At 43.4% G+C, this 19,548-nt stretch overlaps 1 long non-coding RNA gene across 1 annotated transcript in view; it reads right to left on the minus strand.

Moving 5' to 3' along the window:
* Positions 1-586: 586 nt before the first annotated feature.
* LOC122240423 overlaps positions 587-19,548 on the minus strand; it is a 67,531-nt gene continuing 48,569 nt past the window's right edge. The window contains exons 3-4 of the long non-coding RNA XR_006220163.1: positions 18,361-18,662; positions 587-668 (exon numbers count right to left, since the gene is read on the minus strand). This is a non-coding gene — a long non-coding RNA (uncharacterized LOC122240423). The remainder of the gene's footprint in view (positions 669-18,360; positions 18,663-19,548) is intronic.

Genomic DNA, 19,548 nt, shown 5'->3' on the forward strand with positions numbered 1-19,548 from the left:
TAAAAATAGAAATAACGTGTCCTAGCAAGTGTAATTCTCCGTCCCATCTTACGTCCAGATGTGCTTCCAAATTAGGATCTTTCAGTGCTCTCCAGAACTCTCCCATGGTGACCTTTTACCCCATTTTATTTTCTCTTACGTTGTCCTGTGGCAATTTCCCCCGTTGTAACTGTTAGCCTTGGCACCCCCGGAGCCCTCAGTGAGGTAGAAAAACAGATGGCCTGTAGGAGCAGGCAGTCAGGAGAAGACAGCACAGAACTAGATGAAATGCCCAAGCTGGGACTCTCGGGGATACACTGTGGGGACAGTGTACAATCGGTTTCTGAAGAGAGGCTGTGCCTGCAGCCCATGACTGGACTGGTCAGCTCACTGCTGACTGAGAAGTCCAGAAACAAGTCTGGGAACATCCCCTCTCCCTGGGCACCAGCAAACTCATGAAGCAGACATGCAGTGAGTACCTTCTAGGCACCGGGCACTGAGCTAGAGCTAGGGAAAGATAGGCGAAAGGTACAGACTGAGCCACCGCCTTCAGGTTAGCTCGTCTATTATACAGGAATTTCAATATGGTAGTTACACACACCTGCTCTGGATCCAGGTCCTGAATCCTACTTCCATTTTTGCTGTGTCACCCAGGACAAGTCAAATTCCTGGGGCTTCAGTTTTAGCATCTGTGGAATGGAGACAGCAACCACATTATAGTGAAAACGCTTGGAACGGTAGTGGCATAGCTTCCACCCCCAGACCACTGCCTCCTCCTGTGATCCCTGTCTCTGCAAGAGTGACCAAAATTGACTGTGTATGTGTTATTCCAGGCACTGTTCAAAGTAGGTGACATATTTGAATTCATTTAATCTTTTTCATAGCCTTATACAGAGGGTACTATTATCCACATTTTATACATCAGAGGCAGAGGGATTCAGTGCCTTGCCTAAGGTTCTCAGAGAGGCAAGATATTAAGGCAAGTCATTAAGGGTGCCCACTCTGGGAACAAACTACCTGGGCTCTAGCTAGAAGTCGTGCGACCTTGGGCTAATTACTTCACTTCTCTGGGTCTGCCTCCTGCCTGTTTGCTCTCAACCCAGTCCCCATCTTCCCTGTGACTTCTGAGAATGACATTTCTGCCATCGAGTGTCGGGTTAGCTAGGCCAACGGGATGTAGTGGTAGAGCTTAACACGTAAAAAGGAGAGAAATGTCAAGGCGTTTCGTCCCCTCTCTGGGGTGGCCGCTCTGGAAGTGGCCGCGTCTCCTCCTGGGCTCCAATTCCTATTGGGCAGCCCCAGAACCTCAGCTCTGGTGACATCCCCTCCACGCCAGCCACCCACCCCCACCCCTGTAACTTGCAAAAGCAGCTTCCTACTGTTGCTCATTCCCAGATTGCCTTGCCGCCGGTCCTCTGCCTTTTGTGCTCTTGCCATACCCTCGTAGTAGAGCCCTGTATCAAGTTTCCTCTGGTGAGCTACTAGAGTAGCATCATTTTCCTGGTGGACTATGACAGACACATTTTGTACTTCCACTTCTTCATCTGCTAAATGCTAATTGTACCTACCTCACAGGGTTGCTGTGAAATTTAACAAGTGAATATATTTGAAGTACTTAGAACAGAACCAGCACAAAGCAAGTAGCAGCTCTTCTGGAACACGCAGCCAAGGCACCAAATTCCCTTTAGGCTCTTAGGGAGGAGATCCTGAAGCGCAAAGGATGAGAAGCAGCAAACGAGGTAAAGCAAAAGGTAAAAGTGTTTCAGGCAAAGGGATTGGACAACCCGTGGCCAAGGAGTAACAGGGAGCAGGTGCCCTTCTAAGAATCAGGAAAGGAAAGAGATTCAGAAAGACTGGAGCATGTGGACAGCACAAGGTGAGAGGAGAGTCTGGAAAGAATGATGCTGGAAAGGAGAACGGGGCCAAATCGTGCCTTTTTTGTAATGTTAAGGGTGTTAAATTAGTTTTAAAAAGGAGGCCTTTAGACAGAAGTGGCTCTAAATGCCAGGATGACTGACATAAGCAAACCAAAATCTAAGCCTGTAAATGCCTCCAAGTTAAGAAAGTGAAACTTAAGGGTAACCAATTACAAACAAGCTTATAACTAGGCTTAAAGTTACAGCCAATCAAATAATTTCCTTTCTTGGCTTCTACATCCACTCTATGTAAGTCTTTCCTCTGGCTCCTGTCAATGAAGCACTCCTAACCACTTCCAGTTTGGGATTCTATTCCAATTAGAACAGATTTTTGCTCAAATAAACTTGAAAAACTTCTAACATGCCTCAGTTTATTTCTTAACAACTTTGACCCGAGGACAACAGGAAACCATTGGAGCATTTTAATTATCAGAGTGACACAGTGACTTTACAATTTAGAGAGATTTCTTTGGTTGTAATGTCAGCAGTACATGGGGTGGGAAGCAGAAAAGAGATGAAGGCAGGAAGAGCTGTTGGGAGCCCATTGTGTGTATCCAGTTAGGGGGCAATCGCTTGGACTCAGTGGTGACAGTGAAGTTATTCAGGAGGTAAGAGTGATGAGATGGGCATTGGATTGGAAGAGGCAGCCAAGGGAGAAGAGGGATCAAAAATGATGACCGGATTTCTGACCTGGGTGAATGCAAACAGCAAGTGGCACAGCAGAGTTGTTCAAAAGATGGGCTCTGGCTTACACAGCCTGCAGCCAAACCCTAGCTCTACCTACAGCTAGCTGTTGAACCTGTGGCAAGGCACCGAATCACTCTGTGCTTCAGATGTGTGGAATGGGGATAATATCTGTACCCTCTGTACCAGGTTTTCGAAAAGGTGAAATGAAGTAAAGCATGTCAGATGCTTGGAACAGAGCCGGTAATATCACGAGCACCATGAATCCCCATCACTATTAGAGATGAGGATCTCAGGAGAAGGCACAATCTCAGCGGTGGGAGCATCATGAATTCAGATCACTCAGTACTGACTATGAGACATCTATGGAACCAGAGAAAGAGCTCTGGTCTGCACATAAAGTGAGAACAGATAGGCTTATAGGGCACACCCCGGGGAATGTCAACATTTAAGTGACAGTTTCAGGAAGTGGTTTATAATAAGAAATATATATTTGGCCATTGTCCTGTTCCTGACACAGACCTCATAAAACCCTTCAAATTTCCTGTGATGAGAGCCATCAAGGTGTCTTTTGTGATGTTAATAGGTGACAGTTGGAAAGCACCTAAGGGTGGGGGCTGGTTTCCAGTGGAACCAACAGTATGATTTGAAGGTTAGAACTTTCATTCCTACCTCTCCCCAATCCTGACCTCTTGGGGGGGGGGGGGGCGGGGCATGGCGCGCGGGCTGGACGTGAATCAGTCACCAGCGATCAATGATTTAATCAATCATGCCTGGGTAATGAAGCCTCCATAAAAACCCAAAAGGACAGGGTTTGAGAGAACTGGACCCTTTCCTATAGGGTCTGGCACTGTCTGCAAGTACATGATGTCAGAATTGAATTGAATTGTAGGACATCTAGTTGGGGTCAGAGAACTGCTTGGAAGCATGGGGGCAAAAAATCCACCCACTGGAATTGGAATCAAGAGTCATAGAGGCCCAGGAGGAAAGCAGAGAAAAGCAGGCAGAGAAGTAGGAGGGGAGCCAGCAGTGGCTGCAGTCCAGTTGTGAGCAGAAAACAAAGACCCCATAAAAATAGCAGGAGCTGGGCCTGAGAATTATTGGTGTAACTTGGGGTCTGCACTTATCATCCTCTCCAACTAGGGGTCATAGGACATGGTAGCAAGAAGTGTGTCTCAGCTGACCTGTGAATGAGCAAACACCAGACGTCCACCCATGTCTGATCTTCTGTGCTGACCTTGGTGACTGGAAATGACACAACCCAATTTTTCTGGCGACTCCACTGAACCCCTGATCTTTTCCTCCATGTGACAAATCACACAGCAGATATTTCTTCTGAGTACAGATAGCTGCTCTGATTGAGAACAAGCATGAATTTGGTTATCTGCCTTCTCCTGTACATAAGGCCATTTATAGGTTCCTCATCTCCCTTCCAAGGTCCAAATAAGCCTTCGAATAATTGTAGCCTCAGACTTTTGTTTTGTTTTGTTAAAGACTCTGATTCCAGAAGGTTGTTCATCTGCTATGTTTATTAAAATCCCAAGACCTGGTCCAAGGCCTCGCTCCCAGGATTCTGATGACAATGCCAGCATTCTGTTCACCCAGAAGAGGTCTTTGCCAGGGGGCACCAGGAGGATTACTCTGATTCCATGCAGAAAGCTTGTGAAATGGCTTTCTATTCTGTCCAGCACAAGCAAGGGGAGTTGTTATTTTTATAAATGTCAACAGAGCTTTCCACTATATAGTTTTGGGAGATGGTGATAAAACAAAGAGTACTTTTCTCTTGAATTCTGCTACCCCCAAACTTTCATTAACACTCAATTGATTTTAGGAAAGTTCAGCATTAAGCTTTCCACAGCACTTTGGCACAGTAGTACCTGTGCATTTGGGATAACACAATAATTTCTTACTTTAGAAAAAAAAGAACTACTCTGGCAAAATGAACCTTTTAGCTGAGGATGGACTGGTTCCATTTTTCATTCTTCCATTCTCAAAGTTAATTGGGCTGCTGAACTCTCCCAAGCTGCAAAGGAGGTACTAACCAGCATCCAAACCAGCTTGGAAGGGACATGGAGAGAAACCAGAACTAAGGCTGGCCAGTCTGAAAACTAGTAAATGTTATCAAGTTAACAACTTCCCATTTATCAATAGGTACCCAATAAAAAGGGAATATGCATGAGTTTTTTAAAAGCTTCACAAAAAATAAGGTGTATTAGCATAATTGACTTTACTATGCAGCAGTAATATAAATGGCAATCCACTCTTGTAGAATATTTGTGTTGAAATTAGGACATGGTAGCACATTCAAACACAAGAGCTAATGGAAGCTCTAAATATAGATTATATTCCATCTGGCTGACAAGAGCCTGCCTCAACACATTAACCAGAGGACCAAACCAGAGAAGGGAAATAGCTCTCAAAAATGCAAAAGAGAAAAGAGATTCACTTGGAATTTTATCTGGTAAAATATCAAGTCACAGAATCAAGTCATCTGTTTCATGGACTATTTTTATAACTCAGATGTTAATTTTGATGCTGTCTTTAGATGCATAAAAAGAGATTCTTTTCCCTTTAAACTTGAAAGAGTTTTGTTGAAGTAGGTACCTCACAGCTCATAAATGGCATTCAGTTGTTGAAAATAATTTTGACGATTCGGCTTTGACATTCCCTACATTTGCACAATAAACAGAGCTGCTGTTTCTTTTCTCCCAAAGCCATTTTAAACGTTCGCACATGGGGACCATGTCCCCTTAGCATTTTGCAAGAGTTATGCTTTGCACTAACCAAACAACAAACTTTTGTTTACATAACAAAATTATTTTTTCCAGTTTCAGCTCTGCTTATTAACAAATTAAAGTAGGTATTTCTCAAGCCAACATCTCCTCTTTGTTTATGGTTGGAGATCTTGACCCATATGACAAAACAAAATCCACTGAGGAGCACAGAAAAGTACCAGCACACAGAAATGTGTCTTTGTAACAACCCCACGGCACACAAGCCATCGTGATAGCCAATGTACTCATAGAAAGTCAACAATGGCTATTTGCAGTTGATCCAGTCCCTCTATTTAGGAGGTTTTTGTGCCATAAATAGATCAGAGAGTCTTGCAAAATGTGTATTTATGGTTAAGCTTTTATGCATTTCAGAATTTGTTTGGAATATTGAGGCATACTATCCTGAGTGTGTTGTTTTCTTTTTGTGCAAACTCTGCTGAAAAACAAGAACAGTGAACAGGATGAAGAAAATGTAATCCAGGCCCTGGGTCGATAGAGAAGATCACCTCTGGGCTTGGGGCCAGTGGGGTTTTAGTTCCCCTTGCTGGGATCTCCAGAGAAACTAACTCCCAAATATTAATCAGACACTGCCCCCCTCCCCGCTTAAAAGCTTCCAATGGTTCCTAATCACTCTGAAATAAAACTTCTGACCCTGGCCAACAAAACCCTACACAATCTAGCCGCTTCTCAGACTTTACCAGCCCTGCTATGAGCTGAATTGTGTCCCCCCAAATTTATATATTGAAGTCCTAACCCCCAATACCTCAGAAATTGTGATTGGTTTGGAGATAGGGTATTTAAAGAAGTAATTAAGGTAAAATGGGGTGATATGAGTGGGCCTTGATCCAGTGTGACTGGTGTCCTTACAAGGAGAAGAGATTAGACATGGGCAGGGATAGAGGAAAGACCGTGTGAAGACAGTGGGAGAAGGCAGCCATCTACAAGGAAGTGAGAGAGGCCTAAGAAGAAATAAAACCTGCTGACACCTTGATCTTGCACTTCTAGCCTTCAGAACCTTGAGAATATAAATTTCTGTTACTTAAGCCACTCAGGCTGTGGTTGTTACAGCTGCCCTAACAAACAAATACAAGCCCATTCCCTCTCCACTCCTCCTCTGAGGATTTACCTCCTTTCTGTTTCTTTCCATATGCCTGACTGGTTCCCACCACAGGTCCTCTGCACTAGCTGTGTGGTCCATCCAATATCTGCATGGCTCTTTCTTGTTTTTCAGGTCTCAAATATCACATCTCCAAAGACTAGATAATGTAGAGTAGTTCCCCTGACCCGACTTTCTTATCTTCTGTATCCCCCAATTAGCTCCCTGAGGACAGACATTATGTCTCTTGTTCACGACATTATCCCCAAGTCTTAGAACAGAGCTCGTCACTTGGTAGGAAACTCAGGAAATATTTTTTTAATAAGTGAATTAACAACCAAACTTTTTGTTAAGTCACTAAAATCAATTAATTGACATGAAAGGCCTGCCACAAGGTAAAGATAACAGAATTGGTTGGGGCAAATTGAACTGAACTGAATGGAATTGAATCAGGTAAATGAATACCAACCAATCTATAGAATTTCATCTTTAAAATTTCATTTTAACTCTCTGTGATCTAGTCTTGACAATGAAGTCTCTGTCTCTCAAAAATAAAGCAAAGAGGGATCTATTAAGAGAGAAGACTATCTGAAGATAGTTCCCTCTGGAGAGGACAATTAGAAGAAAGGGTGTCCAAGGAAGATAACTATCCACTGTGTTCCCTCTTGATCTGTTCAAAACTTTAGCCAGTGCATATATAACCTTTAGAAAGAAGCTTTACAAAAGACAAAACTAAGGGTCACCGAAGCTCAGTCAGTTAGGTGACACGCTCTTGGTTTGGCCTCAGGTCATGATCTCATGGTTGGTGAGCTTGAGCCCTGGGCTGGCCTCTGCAGCTGTCAGCACAGAGCCTGCTTGGGATTCTCTCTCTCCCCCTTTCTCTCTGTCCCTACCCCATGTGCTCTGTCTCTGTCTCTCTCAAAATTAATAAATAAACTAAAAAAAAAAAAAAAAAAGATAAGAGTTGAGTAATTACTTGCCTTAAGGATGTCAATGAAATGTTGGCCATTTCCCCATCTGTCCCAAGCACACCATCATTCCTATTTCCTCCCCTTTGTTCCTGTTGATAAGGCTGGGACGACCCTCCCACCCCCCAATGTCTTCCACAAGCTCTCCTGTCAACTGTACATTCCTGTAGTAGGTAGCTCACTTTGAATTATGATTGTTTGCTTAACACATTTGTCTTAACCTGACCTTCGTGAAGGTGGAGACTGGTTTTACTCATGTTAGTAATCACACAAGATTTAGCCCATCAAAGGGCTCCGGGGATACTTGTCGACGGAGTAAATGGAGAGTACTGCTCTTCCCCAAAGACTGCAGCTGACCCATCCAGCTCTCATCCGTGCTCTCCTGCACACCTCTGGATTCTTAGTATCTGCTCCTCCAGCTCCATAGAGCATATCAAGAAGGGCAAAAGAGAGCCCTCAGCCTAATAAACACTTCACCAGAGGCCCAAGTTGAGATGCATTCTACTTACCTGTCTTAATCCAAAAGGAAAAAAATAAATTGGCAGAGCCCTGTTAAGGCTTTAAAAAAAGAGAGATATAATTCACATACATAAAATTCGTTATTTTAAGGTTGTAATTCAGGAGGATTTAGTATAGTCTTATTGTGCAGCCATCATCACTATATAATTCCAGAATATTTCCATCACCCCAAAATGGAGCCCATAGCCATTAGCAGTCCCTCCCCATTTCTCCTCTCCCATTAGGCCCTGGCAACTACTACTCTACTTTTTATCTCCATGGATTCACCTAATCTGGACATTTCATATAAATATAGTCATACAGTGTGCAGCCCTTTGTCTCTGACTTCTTTTACTTAGCATAATGCTTTCAAGGCCCATTTGTGTCATAGCATGTGTCAATACATCATTCCTTTTTATGGTTGAGTAATATTCCATTGTGTGGGTACATTTGTTTTTCTTTTCCTCAGTTGATGAACATTTGGGTTGTTACCACTTTTTGTCTATCATAAATAATGTTGCTGTGAACACCCATGTACAAGTTTTTGTATGAACATATGTTTTAAATTATCTTAGACTATATATCTGGGAGTGGAATATTCTGGGTTATAAACACGCATAATAACTTTGTTTTTAACTTATTGAGGAATCGCCAAAGTGTTTCCACAGCAGCTGCACCATTTTACGCTCCCGCCAGCAATATAGGAGGGCAAGGCATTTTCTCTTAGAGATTAGATAATCCCAAAGGAAGGACATTGTCCTTTATAGACTGCCCAAGGTCAAAAGAGAGAGGCAAGAGATGTTTTATTAGGGAGGAGGGTGTTTTATTAGGGGAATGAATGGCTCACAAAGTCCTGCTGACTCATTTTCAGGCAACTTTACCACGGCCTTATAGTTCACATTGAGACTATGTGCTCAATCTTAACACGAAGTGCCTGGGTGTCTACAGCACCTTTGTTCCAAGCAGCATAGCACCTTGGAGACATCATTTAATATGTGCAGTTTTGTTTCCTATTCAGCAGGGAGAGATAGGTCTTCCTTTGCCCACTTAGCTTTATTTCTGGGAATAAGCTTTTCAAGACGTAGGAAGTTCAGCCTTGCTTTAAGCCATCAAACTGCCTGAATGGATATCATCCATTATTTCAGAATTGTTATTCAAACTTTAGGTTAAGGCAAATTTTATATGTCTAATGGCTTTGGGAAGTTAAAAAGACATAAGAGGTTCCGTGTGTGTGTGTGTGTGTGTGTGTGTGCGCGCGTACACGTGCACATGCATGCAAGTGAGTATGTGTGTATGCATACGTGTGCCTGTGTGTGTGGGCACCACAGAATGAGGGGTACATGCTGTCCATCAGTAACTATCAACTAACAGAAGCCACCACCTACCCTGTGTATGGCAGCCGGAACCTACCGTCACACTGGCAGATACTAAGTTTCTGTGCCTCCTTTAAAGAAAGCAACACTGACTGTGAATAAAAAAAGATTTTAGGGGCACCTGGGTGGCTCAGTCGGTTGAGTGTCCGGCTTCGGCTCAGGTCATGATCTCGCGGTTTGTGGGCTCAAGCCCCGCGTCGGGCTGTGTGCTGACAGCTCGGAGCCTGGAGCCTGCTTCGGATTCTGTGTCTCCCTCTCTCTTTCTGTGCCTCCCCTGCTTGTGCTCTCTCTCTGTCTCTCAAAAATAAATACATGTAAAAAAAAATTTTTTTTAAAAAGAATCTGAATCTAAGGTTTATATGCATGCAACTTATGGATGGAGTAACAACAAATGGAAGAAACATATTTACAAACGAAAGTGAACCTACATTTACTTCGCTAAAATTGATTTTTTTTCCTCTCATCACAGTTTTCTCTATCACACTACTCAACTTCCCTGAAAGAATCAGCACAAAGGTAAAAACACAACAAAACTCCCTCCCTGTTCATAAAACTCCTGTCCTGACTCCCAGTCCACACCCTAAATAAACAGGCAAGACTGCCCATGTCCTAAGTGGATATCTCCCAAAGGCCTTGAACCTAAAGAGAACCTGCTTCCAAGGAGAGGCCATTCCATCCACCCACCTTCCTCGGGCCCCAGAGCTCCTCTCTAACGACAGGCAGCCACAGTGGCACAGCTGATCTCGGCAGGTGCAACAGCAAAGAGAGGAGAACAGAGGTTAAGAGGGGAGCCAGGAGGGCGAGGTAGCAGATGAGGCCAGCTGTCAATCAACTGTCACTCAACAGCCTGCCCAGCGCTGCTCTCCTGCCCGAGGCTGTGGGGAAGTGTTCTGAGTGGTGTTCCAGGATAGCTCCCTTCCGGCGTGCCAGCAGAGGCAGAGGCATCCTGTGATAAGCTCTGAAACGCAGAGGAGAAAGAAAAACTACAGGAGCAGAGTAGCCTGGACCCTCTCCATCACATCTCTAAGCCTCCACTTCTCCAGCCCTAAAGCAGAGGTGGGTCAACATGACATCTGAGAGAATACATGTAAGAGCGTTGCTCCTAAATGAATGAAAAACTCACTAACTCAGAGTTAGAGGTTTGAAGGCTTGAGGTTCTGTGAGCACCACCTGGAGCACCTGTCGGAACGCAGACTACGGGCTTCACCCCCAGAGGTTCCATTCATTAGGGTAAGGCCTGCAAATTTGCATTTCTACCTTCCCAGGCAGGGGATGTTGCTGCAGCTGGTCAGGGACCACACCGTGAGAACCATATAAAAGCACAGTGCTAAATGTCAGCTAGTGTTATAACGGGTGATCACACGGGATGTCCATACTGAGTGGTAAGAAGGAAACAAAGTCACTGTCCAGAAAAAGCAAGAAAATAATAAAACATATATAAATACAAAACATATAGTGCTACATTGACAGTACTCAAGTACTGCAATTTAGTCTTTCAAGCCAGAAAGACTAGGAATTAATCAGACAGACATTTCTGACCAACCCCCGTCCTCCAACTTAACAGAAGCAGACCAAGCTCCCCAGTCTGGGCCTGGAGCCCTACTCTCCTACCAAAGGGAGAGGAATCTGAAGGAAATTCTTCTCTCCAAGTCTCAGTCCGGGGGCCGCAACCCTGAACTCAACCACCCTCTTCCCTTCCAGATGTCAGAGGGAGAAGCCTCTCAAGGCAGAGGGTCCCCTGGAACCCATTTCCTCCTCTTCCATGTTCTTTGCCTTCTTGCCTGGGGAGCTAAGAAGCTGGGCTGAGTGCAAAGTGACTTCCGCTGCAAAGCTCACCAGACCCTGATAGCAAGGTCATGAAAAACTACACAAACTACTTAATGCATGTGGGACTTGTGCATGTGGTACAGCATATCCCGTGTTGGAAGCGATACTTTTCTGTTGCTGGTAATCCTTCTTTTGACCTTGGCGCTCACCAAACAGCTCAAATCAGGTGGTATTTATATGTGGAACATGTGACATATTATGCCCTTTGGCTTAGTGACCCACACAGGAACCAAATGGAAGCCAGACTAGACATCAATGTTGTTCACACAGAGCAAATTGTTCAAATAAATTCCACTTAAAGAATGGTGATTTGGGGGAAGTGAAAGGATTCTCCCTAGATTTGCTTACTGTGAAGTAGAAGGGAAGAGCTTCTTTACTGGTTTGAAATGACAGCTGATAAAATTACATGGAAGGTGATGAAACATCATCCTCTGAGCAACGGTTCTGATCCAATTCAGTACCTCCTCCTCTCTCTTGCCACCTTCCCATTTTACCCACTAAAGAGCTTCTAATACGAAAGGCTAAGAAAACCAACCGATATAAAGTACAGTTGAAACTGAGTGCTAAAAACTTATCCATAATTAAGCTAGGCAATTGCCTCCTGAAAATTAATTGGGACCAACTCTGAGCATACAAGTTGTAAAATCTATAAAGTTATAAAGTTAAAAATCTATGAAGTTATAAAATGTCCAATATCTCATTTTTCTATGTCCCTCCATCCAATTTCCTCTCAAACATCTGCCTCCCTCTCTCTCTCTCTCCCTCCCTCTCCTTCTCTCTGAGTATCCTGCCTTCTCTCTCACTATATTTATTTCATAAACCTGTTTGCAAGAAAGGAAAGAATCCTGGGTTAGTCATTCACACTTTAGTGTGAATTAAGTCAGTGAGTCAACTCTCACAGGAATGAGGTTTCAAGCCATAGCTCTAATTGTGGAATGACTGTTTTGAACCCCTTTAAGGATATTTCATGGAACAGCTAAATTTGGGGAAGAGGAGAGGAACTGCTCAAATCTGCCTGTGCATAAAGGCAGCCCTGAGTCCAGTTTTGAGAAATGAGAGCCTTCAGCTCACTCCAAACTGAAAGTGAATTCAGATTAATTCACAGACATTGAGTGAGAGTTATCATTTGTCCTTTGGGGATTTATTGGTTTCAAACCCTTCTCTTCTCTAGGCTTCAGAAACATCATTTCTTTTTTTTTTTTTTTTAAGTTTATTTATTTTTATTTTGAGAGAAAGAGAGAGAGAAAGAAAAGAGAAAGGAGGGGCAGAGAGAGAAGGAGAGAGAAAGAATCCTAAGCAGGCTCCATGCCATCAGAGCTGAGCCTGATGCGAGGCTTGAACTTACAAACTGTGAGATCATGACTGGAGCTGAAACCAAGTCAGATGCTTAACTGACTGAGCCACCCAGGTGCCCCGAAACATCATTTCTGATGGCCCGTGTCAGCCTGGTAGGATCTATTCTCACTCGACACCTGGTCTCTCTACTCCAGAAGCCCTTTCCACCAGCAAGTTTTTTTTTTAAAAGACCCAACATGAGCTGCTTGGGCCAAATGTGGCTGCGAATCCTTCAACAAATGTTCTGCTCTGGTGAGCACGACCCTCAGAGTAGAAAGTTGATAGTGCTCTGACATATGGCTGGTCCCCTGGAGTTTCTCACTCTTCCCTCAGCCGGAAGAACTTCAAAACTCTGAGCCAGTGGAAAGTTCAGTTTGTTCCAAGCAGGAGAGACAAGTGTGCTCCCAAAATGAGTACTGGCATTTGGAAATACCCAAGGGTATTATAAATATAATCTTTCTGAGGTGCGAGTGTGTGTCAGAGAGAAAGAGATAGAGAGTGTGTGTGTGTGTGTGTGTGTGTGTGTGTGTGTGTGTGTACGCGCATGTGATGACAGAAAGGGGTGCGAGCACAGGCCCAAAGCCAACAAGTATCAGTGTCAAGAACATGAGGTCAGGCATAAAGAAGAATGTCCACTATGTGCTCAATACTAAATTCAGAATTTTCTACTGCTTCTTCCCTGTAGAAGTGGGGGAAAGGGAATGAGGGAGGAGGAGAAAAAATGAGGGAAGGAAATAGAGAGAGAAGCAGAGACAAGATGGAAAAAGAGACATGAGTAGGGATGAGGAGAGAGAGGAATAGGAAGTGTGGAGTCTTGCCTGACGTAGAACAAAAGGCCTAGACTGAGAGGGGCACTGGGTGGCTCAGTCGGTTGAGCGTCCGACTCTTGATTTTGGCTCAGGTCATGATCTCACAGTTTGTGAGTTTGAGTCCCACATGGGGCTCCTCTCTGACAGTGCAGAGTCTGCTTAGGATTCTCTCCCTCTCTCTCTGCTCCTCCCCTGCTCTCTCTCAAAATAAATAATTAAAAAAAAAAAGGCCTAGACTGAGAGAGAGAGAGTCAGAATGAAGGACTGCTGATCAATCACAGGTCCCGCCACCAGTTACAAGTGAGTCATTCTGCCTTTATTGCTTTGCCAACTATCAGCTTTCATATCCAAATGGTCCGCCTCTCCCATAATGCTATGCCAAAGCTAATCCACCATCCACAAGGCATTCTATTTCCTGCCAGAGACGGGCTTGTTTGGGTGGGTCTCAGTCCCTTCTGTGTCTCTGGAAATGCTGCCAGTCTCTGGGGCTGAGGCATAGAGTGAAGGGAGGTGAAGTGATCTTGACCTTACAAGAGAGCCCCTGTGACCTTCACTGCTCTTTAATGAACTGAGCTGACCGGCACAGGGGCACTTAATCCTTTATGTGCCATGGCTCCCAGTGGCAAGCTGGTAAAGCCTATAGACAACTTCTCAGAATAATATTTTAAATACATAAAATTACAAAAGAAAACAATTATACTGTTATGGTCATCAAACATTTAAGTAATGTACCAGAGTAATATGTGTACTACTTTAGCAATGCTTTATTTCTAAAAAAAAAAAAAAAAAAAAAAAAAATTTAAGGTTTATTCTTGAGGCAGAGAGTATGAGCAGGAGAGGGGCAGAGAGAGAGGGAGACAGAGAATTCAAAGTAGGCTTGGCACTGACAGCAGAGAGCCCCATGTGGGGCTCACACTCACGAACCGTGAGATGATGACCCGAGCCCAAGTTGGACACTCAGCTGTCCGAGCCACCCAGGCACCCCAATCAATGCTTTACATACTAAGACCTGATGAAGGGTCAAAAAGCTACTGTCATTTCCAAGAGTGATGGGATGGGGCGCCCGGGTGGCTCAGTCGGTTAAGCGTCCGACTTCGGCTCAGGTCATGATCTCGCGGTTTGTGAGTTCGAGCCCCACATCGGGCTCTGTGCTGACAGCTCGGAGCCTGGAGCCTGCTTCAGATTCTGTGTTTCTTCCTCTCTCTGCCTCTCCCCTGCTCATGCTCTGTCTCTCTCTGTCTCTCAATAATAAATAAAAACGGTAAAAAAAAAAAATTTAAAAAAAGAAAAAAAACAAAGAGTGATGGGAGATATTTTGAGATGTCTGCAATAACTATCAGGTGATGTGAAAAGATCTGTGATTTCAATGGCGACAAAGTCACAGTGCTAATACCACTGTAGTCAAGTTGCCTGCACTCTTACCAGAAGGAAAAGCTAGATTTCAAAGAAAGGTTGAATAAAATAGAGATATGATTTCTTCCCGTTCAAATTCATGAACCAGAATAAAGGAAATAAAGGAGTGTCTGATGGTAATAGTAACAGGAACTATACAAACAAAGCACCATCTCCTACAAGAACAACAGCAGACACGGCTGCCATGTATGGAGACTCCTCTATACTAGGCTCTGGGATAAGTGCTTTCTGCATTTCATTTCCCTTCATTCTACTCTGAGGAAGGCATCATTTTGCCCACTTAACAGATGAGGGAACTGAGGCTTAGGGATTTTAGGGAACTTGTCCAGGATCACAAGTGATAAGCAGCCAAGAATGGGAGTCAGGCTGTGGCTGTCTGTCAGCCAAGCCCACATTCACCAAGAGTCCTTGAGAAAAAGGGGTGTGGAGGTGGGGAAAGAGAGAGATGAATGCCCAGAAGCCCTGTTTCCTTTTTCTCATCCATACATAGTCCCTGTTGATGTGTAATGGGGAGATAGGTGCCAGAGAGGATAGGAGCCTAACGATCATGGACACCATCAAAAATCTTCTCAAAAACACTAAAAAGGAAGGGCTATGAAGGAGGACCAGCTCTATCAGATAGTAACACAGCACAAAGTCTCTATAAATAACACAGCATGGTAATGGCACATGAATGGACAGACAGATCACCTGAACCTGGGTGGGCCCTACTCTCCATGCAGCCACCAATGTGATTCATAAGCAGGTACTACCCCTGACTGAATCACACACACTGGTGTCTCCACAAGAAGACTCTGCCAGGTTTGAGGGAGGAAGGAGAACTAATTCTTCAAAATGCTGTTCAAACAGGATCTGTTTCTGTTTAGGTCATCAGGTAAGACTTGCACATCAATCAGTAAGTCACAAGACCAGACTAAGCTTAATTTAATGCAGCCCAGGATTGTATTGGCTTTCTTCATGGTCACATTACATAGGTGACTCAAACTGGATTGATTTTCAAGTATAATCTCTCCACCTTTGTTGTACATATTGCTGCTAAGCCAAGTCACATCCTGACAGTGTGCCATTGGTGTTTTGGACGCAAATACAGTATCTTTCATTTATCCCCATTAAATTTAACTCTATGGCCATGTCATATCATGCAAACCCTTGGCTGTCCATTTTTGCTTTTTGTTTTTTTGATTTTGTTATTAATGAGCGTATCCTGGTGAACACTGCTTCTTCTCCTTCACTAGTATTTCAACAATCTCATTTATTTATTTATTTATTTATTTATTTATTTATTTATTTATTTTAATGTTTATTTATTTTTGAGAGAGACAGACACAGAGTGTAAGTGGGGCAGGGGCAGAGAGAAAGAGAGACGGAATCCGGAGCAGACTCCAGGCTCTGAGCAAGTGGTCAGCACAGAGCCTGACGTAGGGTTCGAACTCACAAACCGCGAGATCATGACCTGAGCCGAAGTCAGTCGCCCAACCAACTGAGCCACCCAGGCGCCCCTCAACAATCTGTTGTAGAACCTGATGTGAGATAACCAGGAAACTACACAGCTTGCAGAATTTGCTTTCTTTCTTCTTAAAAAACCAGATGGGCATTTGCCTATCTTTCATTTTCTCTCCCACATCCAAAATTTGTCATAATTCTCTCAACTCTGGAATGTAATTTCTTTAGGCCAACAAAATGGACAAGTTTGAACACCTGCACTTTCACTCATCTTAAATGTCTGTTACCTTTTTATCAGTGCTTGTTCGATCCTTTTCAGTTCAAGGATCGTTCTACTTTATGTATTCAATGTATGTTGGATACTGACTATGTTCTAGGCACTGAAAATTCAAAGAAAAATATGTTCCCTGACTTTTGGGAAGCTTTCAGCTTATTGGAGAAAACGAAAGTACAAATCGATAAACAATAATATGTGGTAATTAGAAGTCAAAACAGGTTATATTATAAAGAGAATCTATTGACTCCTGTAACTGTAAAGTCTTGTCATGTAACAGGACAGGCTTCAGGCGTGGTTTGATTAGGGCTCCACTAGTGGTTTGCTGGAAAGTGTGTACAACAACTAATTGACTCTCTGGAGAACAAAGCCTTGACTTACAGTGTTTGCCAATTTCCATGTTGTAAATACTCCCACCATGGCCTATTTCGAGCAAAGAGTATAAAATCACGAAACACAGAATTGGAAAGAGAGGTGCACAATCACCTGTGGCCTGATGATTGATGTAGCTCCAGTCCACTATTACCACCCTCATTTCTCTACAAGTTTCTCCATTCTTCCACGGTCTATATGCTGGTTTTGTCCTGATGATGCAACCAGCAACTGAGACTATACACTTTATTCTGGCATCTAATGGAGGAGAACATGCTTCTCTACCCTTAGGTACCAAAAAATTCCTGAGCTCCCTGAAATAATCACTGTATCCAAAGAACACTCCCAACTGGGCTGGCCTTGAGCAATGTGTTTAAATAAGTAATAGTAACTGCTTTGCAAGGCTCTCCATTTCACCTACCAAGTGCTCCTTGTTGGATGGAATTGGCACCAAAATCATGTCTTCTAGAAGGTGAAATTATCAGTAGGATGAGAAAATAGCTTATTCACATTTGTCCATTTTAGTGGCTACACCAACCAGATTTTCCTTTCAGGACTGAAACTCCCATCCTCCACCGCTGGGATGGGTGATTGTTGATGGTTCATAAGTGAGTTCCTCTACAGGCATTGCTCTAGCCAATAGGAGCTGCCTACCCCTTTTGGGAAGAAACTGCTGGTCAATGGGCAGGTACAAAAGCCTCGCCCTGCCTCAATTCTGACCTCTCTGAAGGGATATCCCAGCTCCAGAGCTCCCCTGGAGGATCAGATGAGGCCTTTACTGCAACCGCACAGCAGGTCAACTTTCCCTACTGCTCCATTGGATTTCTCTCTCCGTTAACATCCTTCCTGTGAGCCTTCCCCACTAACTCTCTTGCATGCAAATCTCTGTGTCTATTTCCAGGCAACATCATCTGCAATGCCCATCCCTGAACTAGTCACTGGGTTGTTTTAGACAAATCAAGGCTCATCACTGAAGCTGGAGGTGGGGTCAGTCCCACTGACATTCCATGCTTGCCCCACTGTTGGGGGGGCGGGGAGGGTTTGGATGGACAGCACTATCTGAGTCACAATACAACATGCTGAGTGATGTAAAAGACACACAAACAATATCAAAGTCCAATAACTGTTGTACTGTAGGTGCTAAGAAAAAGGAAAGCAGCCCCTGACACCCACAAATAATCACAGTTAGACCCCAATAGTATTACAAGCTGGTCTGACACTCATAGCCAGGCCATCTTGTTCTCCGGTTGGACATAAATAATCTCATAGTACACCAACCTCAGATAAACTTACTCTGAACCATGATAAAGAACAACAAAACAAGTTCACAGTAAATTTGTAATTTGTAAATTTTTACAAATTTGTAATTTATAATTTTGTCTATGCCAAGACAAAAACAAGGTCACTGTGCCACCCATAAAACACCAAAGCATAGAACTGCCCTTTGCTCTTTGGTGGTTTCCAATCTAGAGAAGATTTTTGAGTTAATAGACCCTCCCCAAATCACCCAACCAAAGCCCAAATCTTAAAAGTTCTCTGTGACACTCTGTTATGCCCCATGGAGTATGTTTTCCCTCCATCAATGAGTAATAAACCTACCTTGTCTCATTGTTGGCGTGTTCCTGGTGGTCTTTGGCTGAAGGGCACTGCCAGTATTCAATCAGCATGTGGGGATGAGTAACTCCTATTTCAGGGGAGCCTTCACAGAGGAGGTGAACTTTGAGCTGGTTCTTGAAGGATGATTGGGCTTTTCCAGGCAAGCAGGGTCAGAAAGAAGCCTTTCCCAGGCAAAGGTTGGCAGTACAAAAATGAGGATGAGGAGTCCACGTGGGTGGGATACGGGGTGAACTGGGAGGGTACTGGGACCAAAAATGTGCAGATCCTTGTAGGTCCACTTAATCCTGTCAACAAAGAGGACAGAAGTTGGAGGTAAAGAGCTCTAAATTTGAAATCTGGTTGAAAGAATAATTACCCGAGTAACCATAATTTTTTTTTCCTAGCCCTTTTTCCTTTTTTTTTTTTTTTTAATATGGAGTGGGGTAGGAAGAGAGGGAAAGACACTTGATTTTATTAAATCAAAATTGCATATTTTGAGTTTCTCCAGTTTTCTTAATCTTAAATTTAAGGCATATGTCTGGCAACACCAAGCCCTTTACTCCCTAGTTATCATGAATTCTGAGAAGATCTAAAAAATTGGGGCCAGTGGTGTAAGTCCTGGTATGAATCCAAAAGCCAAGAACCAGGAGCACAAATGTCTGAGGGCAGGAGAAGGTGGACGTCTCAGCTCAAGAGAAGAGCAAATTTGCCCTTCCTTTTCGCTCTATGAGGGCACTCAATGGATTGGATGATGCCCATTTGCATAGGGTAAAGTGATCTTATTCAGTCTCCTGATTCAAATGCTAATCTCTTCCAGAGACACTTTCACAGATACAACCAAAAAATAATGTTTTACCAGCTATCTAGACACCTTTTAGCCCAGTCAAGTTGGCATATAAAATTAATCATCACCCCTTGGTAACTGGTTGTAAGAGTACAGTTCTATATAAATGTTTGTTAATTACAGGTCTTTAGAAAATGACAGGTTTCTGATAAACTGAAGCAGACTGAAATGCCCCCAGTTTTATAAGTCCTCCCTGGTGCTACCCTGGATCGCAATTATATAGAATTTTGTGTATATTTGGGAAATCCATGTTTTCATATTTTTACTACATGTGTATTGATAAATCATTTAAGTATTATTTTGTGCTTTTAGACATAAGTAGTATCACAATGTGTATCATTTTGTGA

The sequence above is a fragment of the Panthera tigris genome, chromosome B4 (genome assembly GCF_018350195.1).
Source record: "Panthera tigris isolate Pti1 chromosome B4, P.tigris_Pti1_mat1.1, whole genome shotgun sequence".
Classification (NCBI taxonomy): Eukaryota; Metazoa; Chordata; class Mammalia; order Carnivora; family Felidae; genus Panthera; species Panthera tigris.